Source organism: Hevea brasiliensis, chromosome 3 (assembly GCF_030052815.1).
Source record: "Hevea brasiliensis isolate MT/VB/25A 57/8 chromosome 3, ASM3005281v1, whole genome shotgun sequence".
NCBI lineage: Eukaryota > Viridiplantae > Streptophyta > Magnoliopsida > Malpighiales > Euphorbiaceae > Hevea > Hevea brasiliensis.
This window is the reverse complement of record NC_079495.1, coordinates 1,324,102-1,347,926: the sequence shown is the minus strand read 5'-3', so window position 1 is coordinate 1,347,926 and position 23,825 is coordinate 1,324,102. Positions and strand designations below refer to the sequence as shown.

The following is a 23,825-nucleotide window of genomic DNA, read 5'->3' as shown; positions in this document are numbered from 1 at the left end:
GACCTGTAAACACAATAAACAATCCATTGGGGAGCTCAGCTCACCCTCCACATACTCATCAACATAATAATAAATGGGAGCTCAGCTCGCTCATCCAATCCATCAAACAGACTTAAAATATTAAGTTTACAGGTCCAACATGATAATAATATTACAGACCAAATTCAAATAATTACTGCTAACACATGCGGAAATTCTAGGAGTAATTAAAATTACACAAATATTGATAAACAACCTGCGAAGTAGAAAAGCAGGTTAACCCAGAACAAAATATCCTCCTGTGGCCTGTAAAAATTTTTGAACAGGAGTGAGCGTTCGACTCAGAGAGTAAAATATAAATTTTAACCATAATCTCTATAACTATCTAGTACTAATGCAACCTGTGGAGTGAAATGCAACAGCAACAACATTTTCACATCATAACATCAAAAAGGTAATTTGGAGCACTCACGCACCCTGTAGCATCAATCATAACATATTGGGAGCTGATCCCCTATACAGCTCTCTTAAATCCAACCTGGTGCCAGCGAAGAACTCAGCGGGACTTTCGCTTAATAAACCAAATCGAGGGTCCCAAATGAAGAACTCAAGCCGTGACTACCCCTCGAAGGAACGGGTCCCAGCGAAGAACTCAAGCCGTGACTACCCCGTCCTATCCATAGTCCACACCACATCACACGCACGCCAACGCACGCACACTGCTCCAAATTACCACAACAACACTCATGGCACGTTAACAGTTATGAATGCAACATAAATCGTGCCTAGAGTTTAACTACATAAATATATGCATATAAGTGATGCATGGGCATGCTGAACATATAATAATATCGAAATTACAATTAAAATTAATATTTTACTCACAGACTTGACGACAATCACTGTGGCGGCTGGGCGGAGGAAGAAGGCTGTCCCGGCTCACCTGACAATTATATTACAATTATTTAATACAGTCTGACTCAATACAAACAAAGAAAAAAGACCAATACGTCCTAAGTCGTGCCGAAAATCCGGCAGAGTCTCCCCTATACCTAGGACCTACCCAACCTGCAAAAGGGCTAAAAACGCACTTCTATATTCACAATCCATATATCAACAGTTCAATCATATCACACAGCCCCTCCTGGGCCCATCAAATCAGTCATCCATCAATACATAAAAAAATTTCAATTTAGTCCTTATAATTGACCATTTTGCAAAAACTACCCAAATAAGCTCTAAAAATTATAAAACTTTGCCCCGCGGTCCTTAGCAATATTACTAAGCTATTGCAAAAAGAATCGTAATTTTCTAAGCTACCACGAATATTTTATTGATTTTTAATCCTATTTAAGCACTAGAAAATTACGAAAAAGCAAGGTTCGGGTTTACCTTTGCCGATTCCGACTTCGGGGATGCACTCGGGACGTCTGACAATGGGGGGGTAGCCAAAACCTCGGTCCAATTTGGAGACTTTTCCAGTAACGGGTCTGTCTGGCCGAAAATTCACAGACCCGGACAACTATTGAATTTCCGCGAATTGAGGATACCTACACGAAGCCCAATAATAATATATAAAAAATCAGGGGTGTTACATTCTTCCCCCCTTACAGAAAATTCGTCCTCGAATTTTACACAAGGCAGAATAAAGCACATGATTATACATTGAACAGATAAGGGTACTTGCTACGCATGTCCCGTTCTAACTCCCAGGTGCACTCTTCCACTGACTGACTCCTCCACAAAACCTTAACCATAGGGATCTGTTTTGATCTCAGCTGTCTCACTTGGTAGTCCACTATGGCTACAGGCTGCTCCTCAAATGTCAAGTTCTCTTTTAGCTCTATCACATCCGACTGCAGTACATGAGAAGGATCTGGAATGTATTTCCTGAGCATGGAGATGTGAAACACAGGATGAACGTGAGAAAGGTTGGGTGGTAGCTCCAACCGGTAGGCAACTGCTCCAACCGGTAGGCAACTGCTCCAACTCTATCAGTAACCTCAAAAGGTCCAATATACCGAGGTGCCAACTTGCCCTTCTTTCCAAATCTCATGACTCCCTTCATTGGAAAAACCTTCAGGAATACATAGTCGCCCATAGCAAACTCCACATCCCTCCGTCTGGGGTCTGCATAACTCTTCTGCCTACTGAAAGCTGTTTTCAGTCGTTCCCTGATTAAAGGAACTACTTCTGAAGTGTACTGCACTAGGTCTACATCATGCACCTTCGCTTCCCCCATTTCTGTCCAACACAGAGGAGACCTACACATTCTTCCATATAAAGCCTCATAGGGTGCCATACCTATGCTGGAGTAATAACTGTTGTTGTAGGAAAACTCCACCAAAGCTAGCTGCTCATCCCATTGACCTCCAAAATCCAAGACACTCATGCGAAGCATGTCTTCCAGTGTTTGGATTGTCCTTTCTGATCGCTCGTCTGCGAGGGTGGAAAGCGATCGAAGTTCAATCAGGTGCCAAGTGCCTCCTGCAACTTTCTCCAAAACCGAAGTGAATCAGGGCCCTCTGTCAGATATTATGGAAGCCGGAACTCCATGCAATCTGACTATTTCTCGAATGTAGAGCCGGGCATACTGTGCCACAGAATATGTAGTCTTCACAGGTAAGAAGTGAGCTGATTTAGTCAAGCGGTCTACAATTACCCATATCGAATCATATCCTCGCGTGGTACGAGGCAACCCAGTCACAAAATCCATGGTAATCATTTCCCACTTCCATTCTGGGATAGGGAGCTCTTGCAACTTCCCTGACGGTCTCTGATGTTCAAACTTCACCTTCTGACAAGTCAAGCACTTGGACACAAAGTCTGCTATGTCTCTCTTCATGCCATTCCACCAATAGCTATCTTTCACATCATGGTACATCTTGGTGGAACCTGGATGGACACTGTACAGTGTATAGTGTGCCTCTCGCATGATTTCATTCCTGAGGTTGTCCACATCGGGCACACATATCCTAGAACCTTGCACTAGGGCGCCATCATCGGCAAATCCAAACTCACCACCTTCACCTTGCTGTACTCTTTCTATGATTTTCATCAATTGTTGGTCTCTGTGCTGGGAAACTCTAACTCTATCCCTCAAGTCTGGCCTCACTGAAAAGTGAGCCAACAATACCCCCTCATCTGAAAGATCTAGGATTAAACCCTAATCCATCAACTCATGTACCTCCTGAATCAATGGTCTCTTCTCTACTGAAATGTGCGCCAAACTGCCAGAAGATTTTCTGCTTAAGGCATCTGCTACTACATTGGCCTTCCCAGGGTGATACTGGATGGTGCAATCATAGTCTTTCAGAAGCTCCATCCATCTCCTCTGTCTCAAGTTTAAGTCCCTCTGTTGGAAGATGTACTTCAAACTCTTATGGTCGGTGTATATCTCGCACACTTCACCATACAGGTAGTGTCTCCAGATTTTAAGTGCAAAGATTACAGCCGCCATTTCCAAATCATGGGTGGGGTAGTTCTGCTCATGCCTCTTTAGCTGCCTTGAAGCATAAGCCACTACTTTTCCATTCTGCATCAAAACACACCCTAGGCCAACTCTGGAGGCGTCACAATACACGGTGTATCCTTGACCACTCACAGGTAGTGTCAACACAGGGGCAGTGGTTAGACACTCCTTGAGCTTCTGGAAACTCACCTCACAGTCATCTGTCCAAATGAATGGAACATTCTTCCTGGTCAACTTAGTTAGGGGAGCCGCTATCCTGGAGAAATCTTGTACAAAACGCCTGTAGTAGCCAGCTAAACCCAGAAAACTTCGCACCTCGGTGTTGTGTAGGCCTAAGCCAATCGATTCTGACTTCAATTTTCTTGGGATCTACTTGAATGCCGTCACTAGAAACCACGTGTCCCAAGAATGAGATGCTTTCTAGCCAAAATTCACATTTCGAAAATTTGGCGTATAGCTGGTGCTCCCTCAAAGTCTGCAACACCATCCTCAAGTGCCACACGTGTTCTTCCTCGGTCCGAGAGTATACCAGAATGTCATCTATGAATACGATGACAAAACGGTCTAAAAATGACTTGAACACCCTGTTCATCAAGTCCATGAAGGCTGCTGGTGCATTAGTGAGTCCAAAAGACATCACCAAGAACTCATAATGACCATATCTTGTCCTGAAAGCCGTTTTGGACACGTCCTCATCCCTGATTCTCAACTGATGGTAGCCTGATCGCAGGTCTATCTTGGAAAAGAATCTAGCCCCTTGGAGCTGATCAAACAGGTCATCGATCCGAGGAAGTGGATACTTGTTCTTCACAGTCACCTTGTTCAGCTGTCTATAGTCAATACACAACCTCAATGACCCATCCTTCTTTCTCACGAATAGAACAGGAGCACCCCAGGGTGAAGTGCTCGGACGTATAAAACCCTTGTCCAAAAGCTCCTGTAGCTGCTCCTTTAGCTCTTTCAATTCTGCTGGTGCCATCCTGTAAGGCGGCATTGATATGGGGTTTGTACCCGGAACAATATCAATGCAGAACTCTATTTCCCTTCCAGGTGGCAACCCTGGAAGCTCCTCTGGGAAGACATCCATAAATTCTCTGACAACAGGAACATTTTCCATGCTGACACCTTCTACAGATGTATTTCTCACCAATGCCAAATACCCTTGGCATCCACGCCTCAACATTTTTCTAGCGCTAATCGCTGACACCAAATTATATGGAGCCACGCTCCTGTCACCATCAAAGCTAAACTCTTCCACACCAGGTATGTGGAAATACACCTTTTTGTTCCTGCAGTCTAAGGTGGCATAATGAGTTGCCAACCAATCCATCCCGTGATTACATCAAATCCATTCTCGGTAGAGGAACCAAGTCTGCTGGGAGGATCTTTCCATCCACTACCACTGGGCTACCCGGAAAAACCATATCTACATCTATGTTGTCACTAAGTGGGGTAGCTACTGACAAAGGGCATTCTAAAGTTATAGGGTTTCTACCCAACCTCATGGCAAACACAGGGGAGACAAATGAGTGCATAGCACCCGGATCTATCAAAACACGAGCCTCATAAGAACAGACCAGAAGAATACCTGCCACAACTGCATTGGAAGCCTGAGCATCCTGGTGGGTCAGGGTGAAAACCCGTGCTTGACCCCTACCTTGAGTGGCAGAACCTTGATACTGACTTCTACCTCCTGATCTGCCTCCAAATCCACGTCCCCCTTGTCCTTGGCCCCTGGCCATCGAATCGATCGCTGCCATGTTGGAAGCACCGGATACAATCGGGCGAGGAACATTTGCAATGAACCACGTGACCCCATCGTGGCTCATCAAAACGGGCATTCTCTAGCAAAGTGACCCGGTTGGCCACACACAAGCATACTCTGATCCCATCAAACAAGGTCGTGAATGTCCTCTTCAACAATGTGCACAAGGTGCCAAGGAGGATCTGAACTGACCTAAGCTGCGTACTCGAATCGTGACCACCGCTTGGATCCGCACTCGTGCGAATCCTCGAGGTTTGTGTCTAAAACCACTCTTTTTGTTCCTACTCTTTCCTCTGTAATTACTCTGGCCACCACTGTCCGGAGTTCCCATGGAAGGGACACCTGAGGAACCCTCTGCTCTGTTTTTCTTTGCTCTCCCGCTGTCATCCGCAGCATAGCTAATCTCAATCTGTCTGGCTCAATCAACCACCACATCAAAAGACTGATTAGACATCATGGCCAGGTTCGCATACCTCCTGTCAAGCCCCTTTAGGAATCTCTTCACCTTCATAGTTTCTGTAGCTACTGCTGCAGGGGCATATCTGCTCAATTCGTAAATTGCAGAGCATATTCATCTACAGACCTGCCATTCTGTCTTAAGGCCTCAAAGGCCCACTGCTTCTGATCTCTAAAGCTTTCTGGCACAAACCGATTGATAAAAAGCTCCACAAATTGAGCCCATGTCAAACCCTCCATCCGAGGTAACACGTAGTCATTCATCCATTGTCTAGGCATAGGCCCCATGACATGCTGCATACACTCTATCAGTCTTCCATCACCAATCAGACTGCTCCTCGCTGTCTGCAGGAATCCAAAAACCGATATGCATCGTATGACACATCATAAGTACCAGGCACCAACTTCTTAAAATTGATGATCTGTTTGTAAGGTTCTCCTCTTGGTGCGGTGGACTGCTGCTGCTGTGGAGGGTGTACCATATATTGCGCCATCATATCGATGGTTCTCTGTAGACCAGCTAGAGTAGCTGCCATGGGGTCCATGGGACCCTGTGCCATAAAGGACTGATCCTGTACTGGTGGTAGCTGCTCTTCTACTTGAGCAGCTCTAGGCCTCCTACCCCGCCTCCTCGGGGCAGGCGCCTCATCCTGTGCCGACACCTCGTCAGGCACATCTGGTTCTGGTGCAGTGGCAGCTCTCCTGCTTCTACGCATTTTCCTGAAATTCAGCAGCATTAGCCCACAAAATTCAAAACTGCACATTACACAGCTCTATAGACTCATATTTATACATAATGTATGGGGCAGAAACTAGAAGCAAAGATGACAATGCAATACGAATGTGAACCCTATTTTCCGCATGTGACTCCTAGTAGACTCTTCCCAACATTTTAGACAGACATTCCCTAAGAATCTGGAGCCTAAGCTCTGATACCACATTTGTCACTACCCAACCTATGGGCTGGACCGGCACTAGGACCTGGGCCAGCCTAAAGCCCCCGAGGCCCGTAGTAAGCCTAACTGTTCATTTACCCAATGCTGAGGCCCATTTGGGCCCAATTTCAAGAAAACAAACGGACAGAGTCCGGCCATAAAATGGACTTACCAACGGGGAGTTTTTTACTCACCCGACCTGTAAACACAATAAGCAATCCATTGGGGAGCTCAGCTCATCCTCCACATACTCATCAACATAATAATAAATGGGAGCTCAGCTCCCTCATCCAATCCATCAAACAGACTTAAAATATTAAGTTTACAGGTCCAACATGATAATAATATTACAGACCAAATTCAAATAATTACTGCTAACACATGCGAAAATTCTAGAAGTAATTAAAATTACACAAATATTGATAAACAACCTGCGAAGTAGAAAAGCAGGTTAACCCAGAACAAAATATCCTCCTGTGGCCTGTAAAAATTTTTGAACAGGAGTGAGCGTTCGACTCAGAGAGTAAAATATCAATTTTAACCATAATCTCTATAACTATCTAGTACTAATGCAACCTGTGGAGTGAAATGCAACAGCAACAACATTTTCACATCATAACATCAAAAAGGTAATTTGGAGCACTCACGCACCCTGTAGCATCAATCATAACATATTGGGAGCTGATCCCCTATACAGCTCTCTTAAATCCAACCTGGTGCCAGCGAAGAACTCAAGCCGGACTTTCGCTTAATAAACCAAATCGAGGGTCCCAGCGAAGAACTCAAGCCGTGACTACCCCTCGAAGGAACGTCCCGGCGAAGAACTCAAGCCGTGACTACCCGTCCTATCCATAGTCCACACCACATCACACGCACGCCAACGCACGCACGCTGCTCCAAATTACCACAACAACACTCATGGCACGTTAACAGTTATGAATGCAACATAAATCGTGCCTAGAGTTTAACTACATAAATATATGCATATAAGTGATGCATGGGCATGCTGAACATATAATAATATCGAAATTACAATTAAAATTAATATTTTACTCACAGACTTGACGACAATCACTGTGGCGGCTGGGCGGAGGAAGAAGGTCATCGCTCACCTGACAATTATATTACAATTATTTAATACAGTCTGACTCAATACAAACAAAGAAAAAAGACCAATACGTCCTAAGTCGTGCCGAAAATCCGGCAGAGTCTCCCCTATACCTAGGACCTACCCAACCTGCAAAAGGGCTAAAAACGCACTTCTATATTCACAATCCATATATCAACAGTTCAATCATATCACACAGCCCCTCCTGGGCCCATCAAATCAGTCATCCATCAATACATAAAAAAATTTCAATTTAGTCCTTATAATTGACCATTTTGCAAAAACTACCCAAATAAGCTCTAAAAATTATAAAACTTTGCCCCGCGGTCCTTAGCAATATTACTAAGCTATTGCAAAAAGAATCGTAATTTTCTAAGCTACCACGAATATTTTATTGATTTTTAATCCTATTTAAGCACTAGAAAATTACGAAAAAGCAAGGTTCGGGTTTACCTTTGCCGATTCCGACTTCGGGGACGCACTCGGGACGTCTGACAATGGGGGGGTAGCCAAAACCTCGGTCCAATTTGGAGACTTTTCCGGTAACGGGTCTGTCTGGCCGGAAATTCACAGACCCGGACAACTGTTGAATTTCCGCGAATTGAGGATACCTACACGAAGCCCAATAATAATATATAAAAAATCAGGGGTGTTACATAAAAAATTATAAATTATTTTATAAATTTATATTTCAAATTAAAGAAAATTTGTATATTTTAATTACTTTTAATCTTTTTTTTAATTGCAATTTAAAATAATTAAAAAGATAAAATCAATATAATTAGAATAAATATAAAAATTATTATAATTAAAAAATAAATTAATTAACACAAGTCCATGAAATTAATATAATTAGAAAAATAAATTAACATAAATATAAAAAATAATATAATTGGAAAAAAAATTAAATAATGTAACTAATTTTTTTAGTATTTTGTGTACTTCTTTTTTATTTCAAATTTAAAAACACAACATATTTAATTTTTAAATTTTAATAAATACATAATAATTTTTTTTTTTTATAAAAAATACGGATCGAAATTAAAACGAATCAAACCTACATAACTAATTTAATTGATATGAAACCGAAATAAAATTATTAGAAATAAGAAATAAGAACCGTTTAAAACTGAGATTCTACTGTTCGGGTTAAATCTTTTTTTGACCGAAATCGCTTGTTTTGACCCGAACCCGAACGCAGCCGATACGTGGTCGGCCCTGTGGCAGAGTATACGTTGGCTCTTCTTCCATTGGAGCTCCGTAAGGTGCTTAAACGGTAACTTCTTGTTGAAAGGCAAAACGAGAAGATGGGTCGACCTCTGAACCCAATTGAAGGAACGGTATGGTTAAAGAAACTAAGGTTGTATGGTTCTCCTAAGATTATAGCCAAACTACTTCCACCGAAGTTCTGTTCATATATTGAAAATACTTTACCCTTCAGTTCGATCATCATCAAAAGGTTACTAACTCCCTCTAAAAACCCATTAAAAGCTGTACATTGTCATTTTTTTTGTGGTGGATATCTAATTTTTGTATTCTCAGCAGATGGTTTGCAGGCTGCATATCAAAGCAAGCTGTCACCTGAATATAAGGTACTGATAAATCTTGCTTCTTTACTAATAGTTTTGGTATTGATAGGAGCTAAAATGAACATCAGACTAGGTTTAATTATTATTTTGTTTCACACCCTTTTCCTTTCTGTATAAGTGGTAGTTTATGCTATTGAATGATTCTTTTTTGTTTTAGTTACTGCTAATATAGTTGTATTCTATACTGAGCAGTTCTGCATTGATTGTTTTGGATTTATTATGCTTAAGCTAGCAGCACATTATTAACTATATATGGGATAAAGATAACAGAAAGAAGCCTCTTTTTTTTTTTTTTTTAGGGTAATTAAGTAGACGATTATGGCTGGGTACGCCATCCTGATGTGCTTTTTGGAGTACAAGATTAAAATCCTGATAATCCATTGCAAAGAAAGTATGCTTGTATTAACATTCTTTTAATGGAAATAGAAAGCCAAGTACCTGAGGTTTATGTATGAGTTTTTGAGTTTACATAAAACTATTTTTAATCTATGCTCAATTGGACTTTACATAGCTTGTTTGAACTTTAAGTACAGAGGAATTTTGATGCCTTTGATGGGCATAAAAGTTAAGTCATTATGATACTATCCAGTGTGAACTAGAACTAATGCTTCATTAGCTTAATTGGCTTAATATGACAAAGGATGGAGCTTTGTAAACACAATTATTGTCACTATATTGGCTGTGAATTATTGTAATTGTTGCTTTAAATTGGGGTGTACCTTTAGGCTGACTATTGTAATGAGGGAGAATCAGAGGCACTTCCATATATTCAAACTCTTAGAGAAATTCCTATGGAGGAACTTGTAGCAAAAGTTGTCATGGTCAGATTTGATAGTGCAATTTTTGTTAAAGGAAGAACTGGACCAGAGCTCACAATCAACTTCTAAAGCAATTTTCACCATCAAGTATACATGTGTAGGTGGAGCCGAAGTAATACTTGTGAGCAACTGGAGGAGGAAATTTAACTCATAACTTCTTGATGCTGAGATTGCTGCCGGTATGATAACTGAAGCAATTCATACTTCTAATTTAGTGTTTTCAATAGTTGTTCCAAATAACAATTTTGAACATATTTTTTTATTTGTATTGAACAATAGGAGCATCAATTTAGTGTCAATGAGAAAGATAAAGTACTATGCATCAACTACTTTGTAATTTATTCACAAGAGTTATCCCTTTTTCAGATATCCTAAATCACTTCTACAACACAAAGTTGTTGTCCTACAATGTATTTCTAGTGATGTGGCATTGAAGATGGAAGTCCTCAACAAATCATATCCTTCTTGGGAATCTTTCTGAGTTTATAGAGGAAGTTGCCAACTATTCAAACTTTGCTGAAGTACTATCATCAAGAGTTGATATTTTTATTAATGACTTCTTTTCTTTGTCTCATAAAATCTTTGCATTGATGGTTGCCATTGCTCTTTTTGCTCTGCTCATGTAGCAGGTTTTCATTTTGAGGAGAGTCTCCATCAATTGAAGAAGACCACAGATCCCAACAAAAAATCCTACATTGCAATTGTAGTCTCTACAACTATGTACATGCTTATATTAGTATCTTTTCTTCTATCCTGTGAAGTTGCTCCTCTTTTCTTAACAAATTCTGTCCTTTTTTACCTATTATGTTCTTCTGCACCGCTTTTATTACCTGAATTTTCCTATTTGATGCAGGTTGGAGGGGGCAATTGTTACATATTATAGGAAGAAGTTTAGGAATAAAAAGGAGGGAAAGGCTGTTGTAACTGAAGGAGACTAGCTGATGACAGTTATAGAAGTCAATAAACAGCTAGAATTGATTAGTAAACAGCTGGAATTGATTAGATAAGCAGTTACAACTGCTAAAGTGTATAAAATTGGGGAGTTACCTTGTAATAGCATAACTGAAATCTCAGAAATAATATTCTTTTCCCTTCTCTCTAATTTTCTTCCTAATTCTTCTTTCTTCCGATCCTCTTTCTTACTTCTTCTCTCTTAGTTACTTATTCTTTCTTCTATTCTCCTAATTTCTCTTGTTAGGGATCCAAAACCTTAACATTTGGTATCATAGCTGGTACGTGGTGGAATTGATTCAATTGTTGGTTCTTGTGAGTTGGAAATATGACTAGATCTGTAGTGGTGAGTTCTAAGATGATCAAGATTGCTGAGCTACAGGAGAAAATGAGAGATCTCCAAGAGGAGACTCGAGGAATGAAGGAGGAGGCAAAGAAAACTTCTCTGGAACTTAATTATTTTAGGGAGGAATTTCGGGCTTTCATGAGCATTATGATGGAGGAAAAAAGCAAAGAAAAAGAAAGGGAATTTGTAGCAGTGATGAGGACAGATCTGGAATTCATGAAAACAGGTGGTTGTTACCCATTCCTTCTCAAGGTAGTTCTGGAAACTCTAATAATTCTTTTAGTAGTGAGGGATCAAACCCTTATCTACCTAAGATTGAATTGTTGACTTTTGATGGAAATGATCCTAGGGTTTGGATTGGGAAATGTATTAAATATTTTGATGTGTATGGAGTGCCGAAGGATAAAAGGATTGGGATTGCTAGTCTGTTTTTAATTGATAAGGTAGATGCATGATTTCATAACTGGAATACGGAAAAGAGTCATTAACTCAACTCAACTCAACTAAGCCTTTATCCCAAAAATTTAGGGTCGACTATATGGAGGAATTTGAGCAGAGTATTTGTGAGAGATTTGGAGGATCAAGGGTTACAAGATATTGTTGAGGAATTTATGAAGTTAAGGCAGGAGGGGATTGTGGATGAATATCAAGATACTTTTGAGAATCTAAGGATTAGAATGGAGAGGGTTATGCCAAATTTGGGTGAATCCTATTTTCTTTCGGGATTTATTGGGGGTTTGAAGGATGAGGTGAGACTTATGGTAAGAATGATGAAACTAACCACTCTTTCTCAAGCTATGGAGGTTGCCAGACTGCAAGAGCAGCTTTTGAATGATACCAGAAGGTACAAAGGTCCTGCTAAGAATTCTTATACCACTGCAAGTTTTAGATCTATTTCTTATAGCAATCCTAACAATAGCAATTTTGGTAATAACTTCAGTTCTATAAATGCTAGCCAACCCAATCAAAATTCTAGACCTAATCAACTATACTCTTACCCTCCAAGACCACCTCTTGTTAATTCTCTTCCTAAGCCAAATTTTCCTCTGAATAAAATGATTACTAGTAGTATTACCCCTGTTGTACCAGCCAATTCTTCAGTCAACAAACCTTCCAATCAACCTAATTCAACTACTAAAACCAACCCAAGACCTTGTTACAAGTGTGGGGAGAAGTTTGTATCTGGGCACCTATGTAAACCTAAGACTGCAATGGCTATGCAGATTGAGGAATTAGAAGGGGAAAATGAGGAAGAAGGTTTGAATATGTTAGAGGAATCTCAAGAGTTGGAAAATATGGGAAAACCTATGCTATCAGTATATGCTGTGGAAGGAAAGCAATGGAATGAAACTATTAAAGTCCTGGGGAAGCATAGGAGTAGCTGGTGATTCTTTTTGACACAGGGAGTACTAATAGCTTCTTGGATAGGAAGGTTGCTGAGGAATTGAAGCTGCCAATGGTAGAAATACTAGCTGCCAATATTTCTGTTGCTGATGGGAGAAAAATTACTTGTGAACACAAATGTCAACACTTTTCTTGGCAGATGCGGTCTCATAATTTCAATTTTGACTTGAGGATTCTGCAGTTGGAAAGTTTTGATATGATTTTAGGGGTTGATTAGCTTAAAAGTTTTAATCCAATTTTGTTTGATTTTAAAGCTTCAAGGGTTATATTGAGTAGTGATGGGAAACCAATTGTTTTACAAGGCTTGAATGTTACTCTTTTGGAGCTGCTCTAAAATCATGTGATACTATTTCTGAATTACTGCAGAAAGGAGGGGCTAATCTAGCAACACCTATTTTCTGTGTTTCAATTTCAAAAAGTGAGCAAAAGGATTCTGTTGTTAATGCAGTAGCAGTGGATGTGGATGAGGGTTTACGGCAGCTGTTGCAAAACTATCATAGTATCTTTGAGGAACCTCAAGGCCTTCCACCATTTAGAAGCCACAATCATGCCATTCCATTGAATTCAACTTCTCAGGCCATTAATGTTAGGCCATACAGGTATCCCCATTTTCAGAAAGCTGAAATTGAAAAGTTAGTTTCTGATATGCTGCAATCTCAAATCATTAAGCCTAGTACTAGCCCATATTCTTCTCCAGCTCTTTTGGTGAAGAAAAAAGATGGGACATGAAGATTTTGTATTGATTATAGGAAATTGAATGATCAAACAATCAAGGATAAGTTTTCTATTCCTATTATTGATGATCTATCAAATGAATTGCATGGAACTTGTGTTTTTTCCAAGATAGACCTTAGAGCAAGGTATCATCAAATAAGAATGCATATTCCAGACATACCCAAAACTGCATTCAAAACTCACCAAGCCCATTATGAGTTTACTGTGATGCCTTTTGGGCTTACCAATGCTCCAGCAACTTTCCAGGCATTGATGAACCACATATTTCAGCCTTATTCGAGAAAGTTCATTCCGTTTTTTTTTATGATATTTTAATCTACAGCCCTAATATGGAAACACATTTGCAATACCTGGAACTGGTGTTTAAGGTTCTTCAAGAGCAGCAATTATATGCAAAAATGTCTAAATGTTGTTTTGGGAATACTGAAGTGGAGTATTTGGGTCATATAATTTTAGGAGAAGGGGTAGCAACAGATCCAAAGAAAGTGCAGGCAATAATTACTTAGTCAACCCCTATTTCTGTTAAGGAATTGAGGAGTTCTTTGGGGCTCACTGGCTACTATCGAAAGTTTATAAGGAACTATGGTATCATCTATAAACCCTTGACAGATTTATTGAATAATGCTTTCCAATGGGGTCCAGCCAAGAAGCCTTTAATAGGCTCAGGTAGGCTATAACTGAAGCTCCTATTCTTGCTTTACCGGATTTCACAAAAAATTTTGTTATTGAAACTGATGCTAGCAACTGGGGAATGGGTGCAGTATTGTAACAGGAGAATCATCCTATTGCTTTTATTTCTAAAGCTTTTGGAGCTAGATCACAGACCCTATCTGTGTATGACAAGGAACTTTTGGCCATTACCTTTGCTGCCTCTAAATGGAGACATTACTTGGAGCAATGTCAATTCTTCATAAAGACTGACCATGAGAGTATCAAGCATCTTTTAGAGCAAAGGTTAGATATTGGATTACAACTAAGGGGAATTTCAAAATTATTGGGCCTTGATTATAAAATTCTCTATAGAAAAGGAGTTGAAAATAAAGTGGCTGATACCTTATCTAGAAGGCCTGATAGAATAGTTTAGCAAGTCAATGTATTGCAGCTATCCAATTCTTCTGTTACACCAACTTGGATGTCCAATTTGGTTCATAGTTATGAGGGTGATGAGAAAGCATTAGAGTTGCAAAGAACTCTTTCATTGGATCCTAATGCATATCATGGTTATAAGCTGAAAAATGGACTGATCCATTATAAGACAAGAATGTATGTAGGGGCTGTTACAGTTTTGAGGCAGAATTTATTGGCACTTTATCACAACACTGCAGTTGGGGGACATTCAGGGGTGCATGCTACTCACATGAGATTGAAAAGACATTTTTTTTTGGCCTAGTATGTTGGCTGATGTTATGTAGTATATCAAAACTTGTGATACTTGTGCTAGGTGCAAGTCTGAGCATTGTGCTTCCCCTGGTTCATTGCAACCATTGGAGATTCCTACTCAACCTTGGCAATAAATTTCTATGGATTTCATAGAGCATTTGCCAAAATCAAATGGGAAAGATACTATTCTAATAGTTATTTGCATATTGACAAAATATGCCCATTTCCTTCCCTTAACACATCCATTTATAGCTTATTCAGTAGCCAAAATCTTAATGGATTATGTGTTTAAACTTCATGGCTTCTGTGTTTAAACTTCATGGCATTCCTCAATCCATTATTTTGGATAGAGACAAGATTTTCACTAGTCTCTTTTGGAAGGATCTCTTTAAATGTGTAGAAAACAGAGAATTTGAAAAATTTTCTTTTATATTTCTTCATACTAAAATGATTTATAAGCATTCTAATTTATATACAAAGGCTAGAACTAACTAGGAAACTAATAATAGCCAATAAATACAATGATTCCCAATTATATTTTAATTTACAGCTAATTTACACTGATTAAGGGATTTACACTAATTGAGAGATTCTAACACTCCCCCTCAAGTTGGTTCATGTATGTTGCACATGTCCAACTTGCAAACTAGGGTATGAAACCCCTTACAACTTAATCCCTTAGTGAACACATCAGCTAACTGGTCTTTCGACCCTACTTAAGAGATACTTAAGGAACTATTGACAACTTTTTCTTTTATGAAGTGTCTGTCAATCTCTATATGCTTGGTCCGATCATGTTGAATTGGATTGTGAACTATACTAATAGCAGCTTTGTTATCACAGAACAGGGACAAACCATTAGTTTCCAGCAATTTTAATTCCTCTATCAACTTTCGTAACCACAATAGTTTACAAATACCTTGAGCCATTGCTCTAAACTCAGCCCCTGCACTGGATCTAGCTGTCACATTTTGCTTCTTACTTCTCCAAGTGACTAAATTACCACCAACAAAAGTACAGTAACCAGATGTCGATCTCCTATCATCAAGAGATCCACCCCAATCTGCATCTGTAAAGGTCTTGATCTGAAAATGGCCATGCTTTGAGAAAAGAAGTCCTTTCCCAGGTGCAGATTTTAAGTATCGTAAGATGTAGAAAATAGCCTTCAAATGAGGTTCATAAGGATCATGCATATACTGACTCACTAGACCCACTGCATATGTTATATCTGGTCTGGTATGCGAAAGGTAAATCAGTCTGCCAACCAACCTCTGATGTCTCCCAATATCCACGGATTCCTAACTCCAGCTTGCAATTTGTGATTTGCTTCAATGGGAGACTTTGCTGGTTTACAACCTAGCATTCCTGTTTCCTCCAACAGATTTAGTATATACTTCATTTGAGAAATAAAGATTCCTTTATCTGATCTGGCAACCTCTATTTCAAGAAAGTACTTTAGCCTTTCCAAATCTTTGATTTCAAACTCCTGTGCTAGTTGTTTTTCAAATGAATCATTTCTTCCCTATTGTCACTAGTTACCACAATATCATCCACATAGACAATAAGAAGAGTGATTTTACTCGTATAGTGTTTTATAAACAAGGTGTGATCAGCATTGGCAATATCTAAAAGAAATCATAACCTTACTAAACCTGTCAAACCATGCCCTAGGTGACTGTTTAAAACCATACAGTGCTTTCTTCAATCTGTAAAAATTTCCTTTGGTCTTCCCATTCTCAAACCCTGGAGGGATTTCTATATATACTTCTTCTTCCAAATCACCATGTAGAAATGCATTTTTTACATCAAACTGCTGCAAATCTCACTCAAGATTTAATGCACATGATAGTAAAATTCTGATGGTATTCATTACTGGAGCAAACGTTTCCTTGTAATCTACCCCATACGTCTGTGTGAAGCCTTTTACTACTAGCCTAGCCTTATACGTTTTAATTGAACCATCTGCTCTATGTTTCACAGTGAACACCCACTTGCATCGAACTAGTTTTTCCCCATTGGAAGAGTAACAGGTTCCTATGTCTCATTCTTTGCTAGAGCTTTCATCTCCTCCACCATGGCTACCTTCCATTTTGGATCAAGACATGCTTTTTTCCAATCCTGTGGGATAGAAACAAAGGAAATAGAAAATAGAAAGGCTCTATAGGATGGAGACAAATAATCATAGGAAATGAAGTTAGAGCTGGGATGTTTAGTACAGGTTCTAACACCTTTTCTGATAGCAATAGGAATATCAAGATCATTAGTAGAAGAAGGAAGAGTAGATTGAGAGTTAAAATTAGATTCTTCAGAAACCGAAGGAGACTCATCACATACCTCAGAATGTTCAGGAATTGAATCCAGAGATTTTGGTTGATCAGTAATCTCCTGCTCGATGGCTATATCTGTCTTGTTCCACCGAGTATAGATTTTCTAATCTGTTCCATTTAGTCTCCCTCGAGATTTAGGTGACTCCCCCTGAGTATTATTATTAGGTATAGGCTTTAGATCCAGATTTTCCCTTTGAAGTTGAAAGTTGGGAGAGCACAAAAAAGAAGGGAAAGACACATCTTCTTCCTTCCTATGCTCCCCCTGAAGAGGTAGATGGAAATAAGATTCAGATTCTCTCAAGGTAACATCCATGCTCACAAAATATTTCCGTGTAAGAGGGTGGTAACACCTATACCCCTTCTGAGTACTGGAATAACCAACAAAGACACGCTTGAGAGGTCGAGGTTCTAACTTCCTCCTATTAGACTGATGAACAAAGCAAACACAACCAAAGACGTTTGGAGGAATAGTATATGAATTTTTACCATGCAAAACCTCTAAAGGACTCTTAAACTCCAAAGTTCGGAGTGGCATTCTGTTAATAAGATATGCAGCAGAAAGAATTGCATCTCCCCAGTAAGGTTTGAAAATATTCATTGTAAACATGAGAGACCTAGCAACCTCAAGTAAATGTTTATTTTTTTTCTCAGACACTCCATTTTGAGCACTAGTGTTAACACAACTTGTTTGATATAAAATTTCGTGTAACTTCAAATATTCCTGAAAAACTCCATTCATATACTCTATGCCATTATCAGTTTTTAGTATTTTAACATGAGTATCAAACTGGGTGCTAATCATTTTGTGAAACTGCTGAAAATATAAAAATACTTCATTTTTCCCTTTCATCAGATATACCCAAGTTAACCTACTGCAACAATCAATAAAGGTCACAAACCATCTATAATCTGATAGACAGAGTTTGAGTAGGCCCCCACACATCAGAATGGATAGTCATAAAAGAAACTGAAGCCTTATTATGTACTGCAGGATAAGATTGTCTAGTATGTTTGGCAAACTCATAAGCATCACATATTAACAATTCAGTTTTGCATTGCTTAAACAAAAGAGGATAAAGTTTCTCTAAAACAGTAAATGAAGGATGTCCAAGTCTCCTATGCCACTGAATAATTTCTTCCTCAGCACCCATAGACTGTCCTAATATGGCCTGATCAACACAATCATTCAATAGATACGGCCTATCTTGTAGTCTACCACTGCTAATCGTTCTCCCTATTGTCAACTCCTGAAATACACAGTGAGTTGGAAAAAATTCAATTTTGTAGTTGAGAGTTTTTGTGATAGAACTGACAGACAAAAGGTTAATAGGAAAGCTAAGCACATGTAACACAGAACTAAGACTTATAGTAAGAGTGCATTTAATAGAACCTGTTCTAGAAACATTAGATAAGGATCCATCCCCAATGCAAACTTTTTCTTTGCCTGAACATGGAGAACAGGATATGAATTTATTCGAAGAGCCTGTCATATGTTTGTTTGCTCCAGAATCTATAACCCAAAATGAATTATTATGATTGGCAAGAGAAGCATTACCTGAGTTGACGAAGTTAGAAGAGGCAATTGTTGTGATTCAAGCTATGATAGGAATCATCTCAGAGTCTGTACCTCTTCATTGGAAAACATCCCAGTGATAGCAGTATCTTCAGAAACACTCACAGCCTTAGATATATTTGCTTGTGATCTAGCAGAGCCCATCCTTTTTCTTCCACGCCCTTTAGTTGTGTGGCCGTGCAGCTTCCAACATTGTTCTTTGGTGTGCCGAGATTTCCCACAGTAGTCACAATGCAAGAGATCCTTATCTGATGGACCATATGACTGTTCTCGTAAGGAGTTAGCAGCCAGTCCATCCTTATCAATAGCTGTAGAATTGATCATGACACTCCTTCTACTCTCCTCTTGCTGAACATAAGAGTATGTCTGCCTTAAGGTGGGCAAATGATCCTTATCAAGCACTTGGACCCGAATCTGATCATACTCCACATTTAGTCCAGCAAGAAAATCATATATGCACTCCTTCTCAATCAATTTTGGAACTTAACTGTGTCAGCCGGACATGAAGCCTGAAAGTCCTGATAGAAATCCAACTCTTGCCATAGACTACTTAGTTTCGCATAATACTGAGCAATAGTCAACACACCTTGTTTCATTCCATGAACCTTGTTCCTAAGCTCATAAACTTGTGCATCATTCCCAACTTGAGAATAAGTATGAGAAACAGCACTCCAAATAGTAGCGGCACTGTCTAACAGTAAACACCCACGAGCTATATGAGGTTGCATAGAATTAATGAGCAATGATATAACAACAGAGTTCTCCGACTCCCACTGGCTGTAGGTAGAACTAGTACTTTCTGGCTTTTTTCTATCTCCAGTGATATACCCCTGCAGTCCTTTAGCGTGAATAAATAGTAAACAAGATCTAAACCATGCCAAACAATTAGTTTCATCCAACTTTACAGGACTAATTTGTAAAGAGGGATTATCACCAACAAATCCAGCCTTTGTTTTAGAGGCTTTCTTCTCTTCATTAGTCATTTTTCAATTAAAGAAATAGGTACTGAGATAGAAAGCAAGAAACTGAGCAACGAAAGGTACCAAAAAAAAAAATAAATGTGCAAACCAGGTGTGAAAACACGTTGGTCAGAGGCGAGCCGGACAGGGAAGGTCATCGGCAAGAGGCGCGGTCGGAGAAATCACCGAAAAAAAGGGTGCACGCGCCGACGCTAGACTTCTGGAGGCATGTGAGCTAACGAGCTTCACTGGACGGCGGCGGGACTCTGGGCGTAGGCCGATCGGCTGGTGTCCTTCCTCCTCAAGTGGGTAGTGACAGTCACCTCCTTCCTTGAACGATGTAGAAACTTGACCCAAAAAAAAAATTATCCAGAACTATACTGTTCACGCCAATAAATTTTGACACAGCTCTGATACCATGTAGAAAACAGAGGATTTGAAAATTTTTCTTTTATATTTCTTCATACTAAAATGATTTACAAGCATTCTAATTTATATACAAAGATTAGGACTAACTAGGAAACTAATAATAGCCAATAAATACAATGATTCCTAATTATATTCTAATTTATAACTAATTTATATTGATTAAGGGATTTACACTAATTGAGGGATTCTAACAAAATGTTTGGGGGTTATACTTGCTTTTAGCACAGCATATCACCCTCAAACTGATGGGTAGTCTGAAAGATTAAATCAGTGCTTGGAGGCCTATTTGAGGTGCACGTGTCACTTGCAACCTTCTTCTTGGAGTACATGGCTTTCTTAAGCAGAATGGTGGTACAACTCTTCTCATCACAGTGCAATTAAGATGTCCCCTTTTGAAGCTCTTTATGGGTATTCTTCTCCATTTCTGCTAATAATTCCATCAGAGTTGCCTATTGTTAGGGCTGTAGCTGAATATTTGGAACAGCGGCAACATATGAATTTTGTTCTTAAGGAAAATTTGTCATTGGCACAACAGAGAATGAAGTATCAAGCCGATAAAAAGAGAAGTGAAAGGGAGTTTGCTGTGGGAGATTGGGTCTATTTCACACTTAAGCCTTACGGGCAATCTTCTATTGCCCTTAGGACTTCATTGAAGCTTGCTTCCAAGTATTATGGTCCATATTTGGTGTTGGAAAGGGTTGGCTCAATGGCCTATAGATTGCAGTTGCCACCTAGTTCCTCTATACACCCTGTTTTTCATGTTTCTCTTTTAAAGAGGAAACTAGGAGATAAAGTAACTCCTCTGACGGAATTATCAACAATGATAGAGGAAAGAGTTATTGTTGCTCTTGAGAAGGTTTTACAGACAAGAGTTATTATAAGAGACCAGCAGCATGTGCTTCAAGGCCTCATTAAATGGGCTAATCTACCTGCTGAAGATGCTACTTGGGAAGATCAAGCTTCTCTTTTAGCTCAATTCCCTGAATTTTTACATTCTTGGGGACAAGAATGTGGTGATGGGAGAGGTATTGCTACATATTATAGGAAGAAGTTTAGGAATAAAAAGGAGGGAAAGGTTGTTGTAACTGAAGGAGAGTAGCTGATGGCAGTTATAGAAGTCAATAAACAGCTCGAATTGATTAGTAAATGGCTGGAATTGATTAGATAAGCAGTTACAGCTGCTGAAGTGTATAAAACTGGGGGGTTACCTTGTAATAGCATAACTGAAATCTTAGAAATAATATTCTTTTTCCTTCTCTCTAATTTTCTTCCTAATTCTTCTATCTTCCAATCCTCTTTCTTACTTCTTCTCTCTTAGTTACTTCTTCTTTCTTCTATTCTCCTAATTTCTCTTGTTAGGGATCCAAAACCCTAACAGCAATCTCTATGATAAAGCAGCTGCCTCGCATAGTTGCATTTTCTAGCCTCCCAACGTGATGGATTGATCTTTATTGGAATGATATCATTTCAAATAATGCATGCCTTAGGATATTTTGTTCCCTCAAGTGATAGAGCCTGAGACACTTAAAGCTGTTGTAGACATACTAGACATACTTCACTTTGCCCATGACAGAAATATTCCAATTTTGTGTCCTACGTAGTTTGGTGTGTGAATGATCTCCGACCAAATCAAATGGAAGTGGTTCCTGCTCATGGTATTTTGTTTGGTAAGGTTCTGTCTCATTATCTCTTCCTTCGTTGAATGATTTAATATCCAAGAAAAACTTGTGCCTTTTAAAAGTTATTTGTAGTCAGATAATTTGGTAACTTACCCTATGAAGCTTCAAATTGTGCCTCAAACTGGTAATTGAAGAAAATATGCGTTATTAGCTCCCCAGTTGGAAAATAACAATCTACAAACCTTGCATCAATTTTACAATTGTTACAGTTAATATTGTTGTTTAGGAGGTAGAACCAATAGTTCTGAACTACCTATCATCTTAAATGTTCTTGTGTTGTTTTATTATCTGTTGGTTTTATTATGGCCAGGTATTACATTAAAAGGAATGCTGAGAAAATAGTAAATAGTAATCTCTTTATTCTGAAGAGAAGTAGAGAAAATGGTGACTGGAGGAGGTTGAAAAGAAGGTAATTTTACCCTAATTAGTTTCCTGAACATGACAATGAAGCTCAGAAATCGTGGTCGATGAGTGGGCTTGTAGTTTCATTCCTTATTCTGTCTTAGCTGCTAAGTTTCTTTGATGTACTTATAACATAACATGACCTTTATTATCCCATTCAGTGCCCAAATTCAGATTTTGACAACCCAGAACACAGATGGAGAATGCTGCAATGGTCATTGATCGAAGCTGTGACAGATCTGCTTGCACAAGATGGGAAAGTAAATACAAAATTGTCATGGCTTTGCTTCTGTACAGGTTAACTCATCGTTAACCATGAGCTCAGATCATTATGAATGCAAAACTGCTTGTTCAGGTTATTTACAGATTATTTCTATATTACTCTGGGTTTTTCTGCAATCTGATGTAGAAGCAGTTGCAGTTAGAATGAAAAAATTATCCCTGAAATATGGCAAGGGTAGGCTCACTCTTTTGGATGACTGATACAATACAAAAATTGATAAAGAAGCATGGCTCGAGGAGAATCCTTTTGGAGTGAGATCAGACTGGGAAGATGTCGTAGATCGTGGGGCCCTAATGTACAGATTAATGCTTTCCAAATCAACTAATGTTGAGTAATATTAAGAGTGGCTGGTGTGTCAAAGCTGGCTACATAACATGATTTCCTATTTAGAGGATATCATTATACTTCTAGATCTTTTACACAGCATGTCACTGTTAGTGGGACCTGAGCCTTCCCTTTCTTGGAGGCAGGTATTTCTTCTGGACATGTTACCTTGCATTGGTTATCCATCACGGAAATGCAGCACTACTTTGTAATATGAATTCTCTTTGAGAAGATGATATTTCAGGAAGTTAATTTTATGAAATTGCAGTGTTGGACAGCCCCAAGAGAGAGGGTTTTACACCAGGTGTTATCAATAACCTTCATGGCAAAAGAGAAGACAGGTGACATATGTACAATGAATGCACTCATACTATCGATTATGATGAATCCACGTGGAATCCACCTTAATCAATGGTCAAAGTAAAATTGTTGTACATACAATTATTGTATTGAATAATCTTCTGCAGAGAAGATTATATCATGGGAGCAATCACCAAATGCTACCAGTAGTTATCAAGATTCTGTCTACTAAACAAGTTAAACAGCTGCTGAGAAAGGCTTCAGCTTATCCCTTTTTTTTTCGTTCTTTGATATAAGTTGAACAGGAAGCAGAGAACTAATCCTTTTTCATCTGTTGTTGGCTTCGGAGATGTAACTTTCTGGAGTTGTTTTGTATCCATTAGTCCTTTTCATGTTATATCCTAATCTACTTTTTATGTGGCTATCAAACATTCACAAAAGGAAAGAAGGGTAAGGAATCCATCCTCTGCTTGTAAGGTAGCAGGCAACAATATTTCAATCCATCAAACAATAGACCTGATAGACAAAATACAGAAGAAACCTGGCCATGCTCATTAAGACCCTCAACTTATCATCCCTCTTAAGCTTGGATAATTATTCAATGCAATGTT

At 39.1% G+C, this 23,825-nt stretch overlaps 1 long non-coding RNA gene across 8 annotated transcripts; it reads left to right on the top strand.

Moving 5' to 3' along the window:
• Window positions 1-8,888: 8,888 nt before the first annotated feature.
• On the top strand, window positions 8,889-23,547 carry LOC131178583 (uncharacterized). Of its 8 annotated transcripts, none has more exons than XR_009147501.1 (7): window positions 8,889-9,174; window positions 9,261-9,307; window positions 10,030-10,301; window positions 10,489-10,643; window positions 10,752-10,825; window positions 10,976-13,422; window positions 22,469-23,547. It is a non-coding gene; the product is annotated as an uncharacterized LOC131178583 (long non-coding RNA). The 8 variants fall into 8 exon arrangements; XR_009147496.1 differs by having other exon boundaries at window positions 10,752-10,842; XR_009147502.1 differs by having other exon boundaries at window positions 10,749-10,825.
• Window positions 23,548-23,825: the final 278 nt, after the last annotated feature.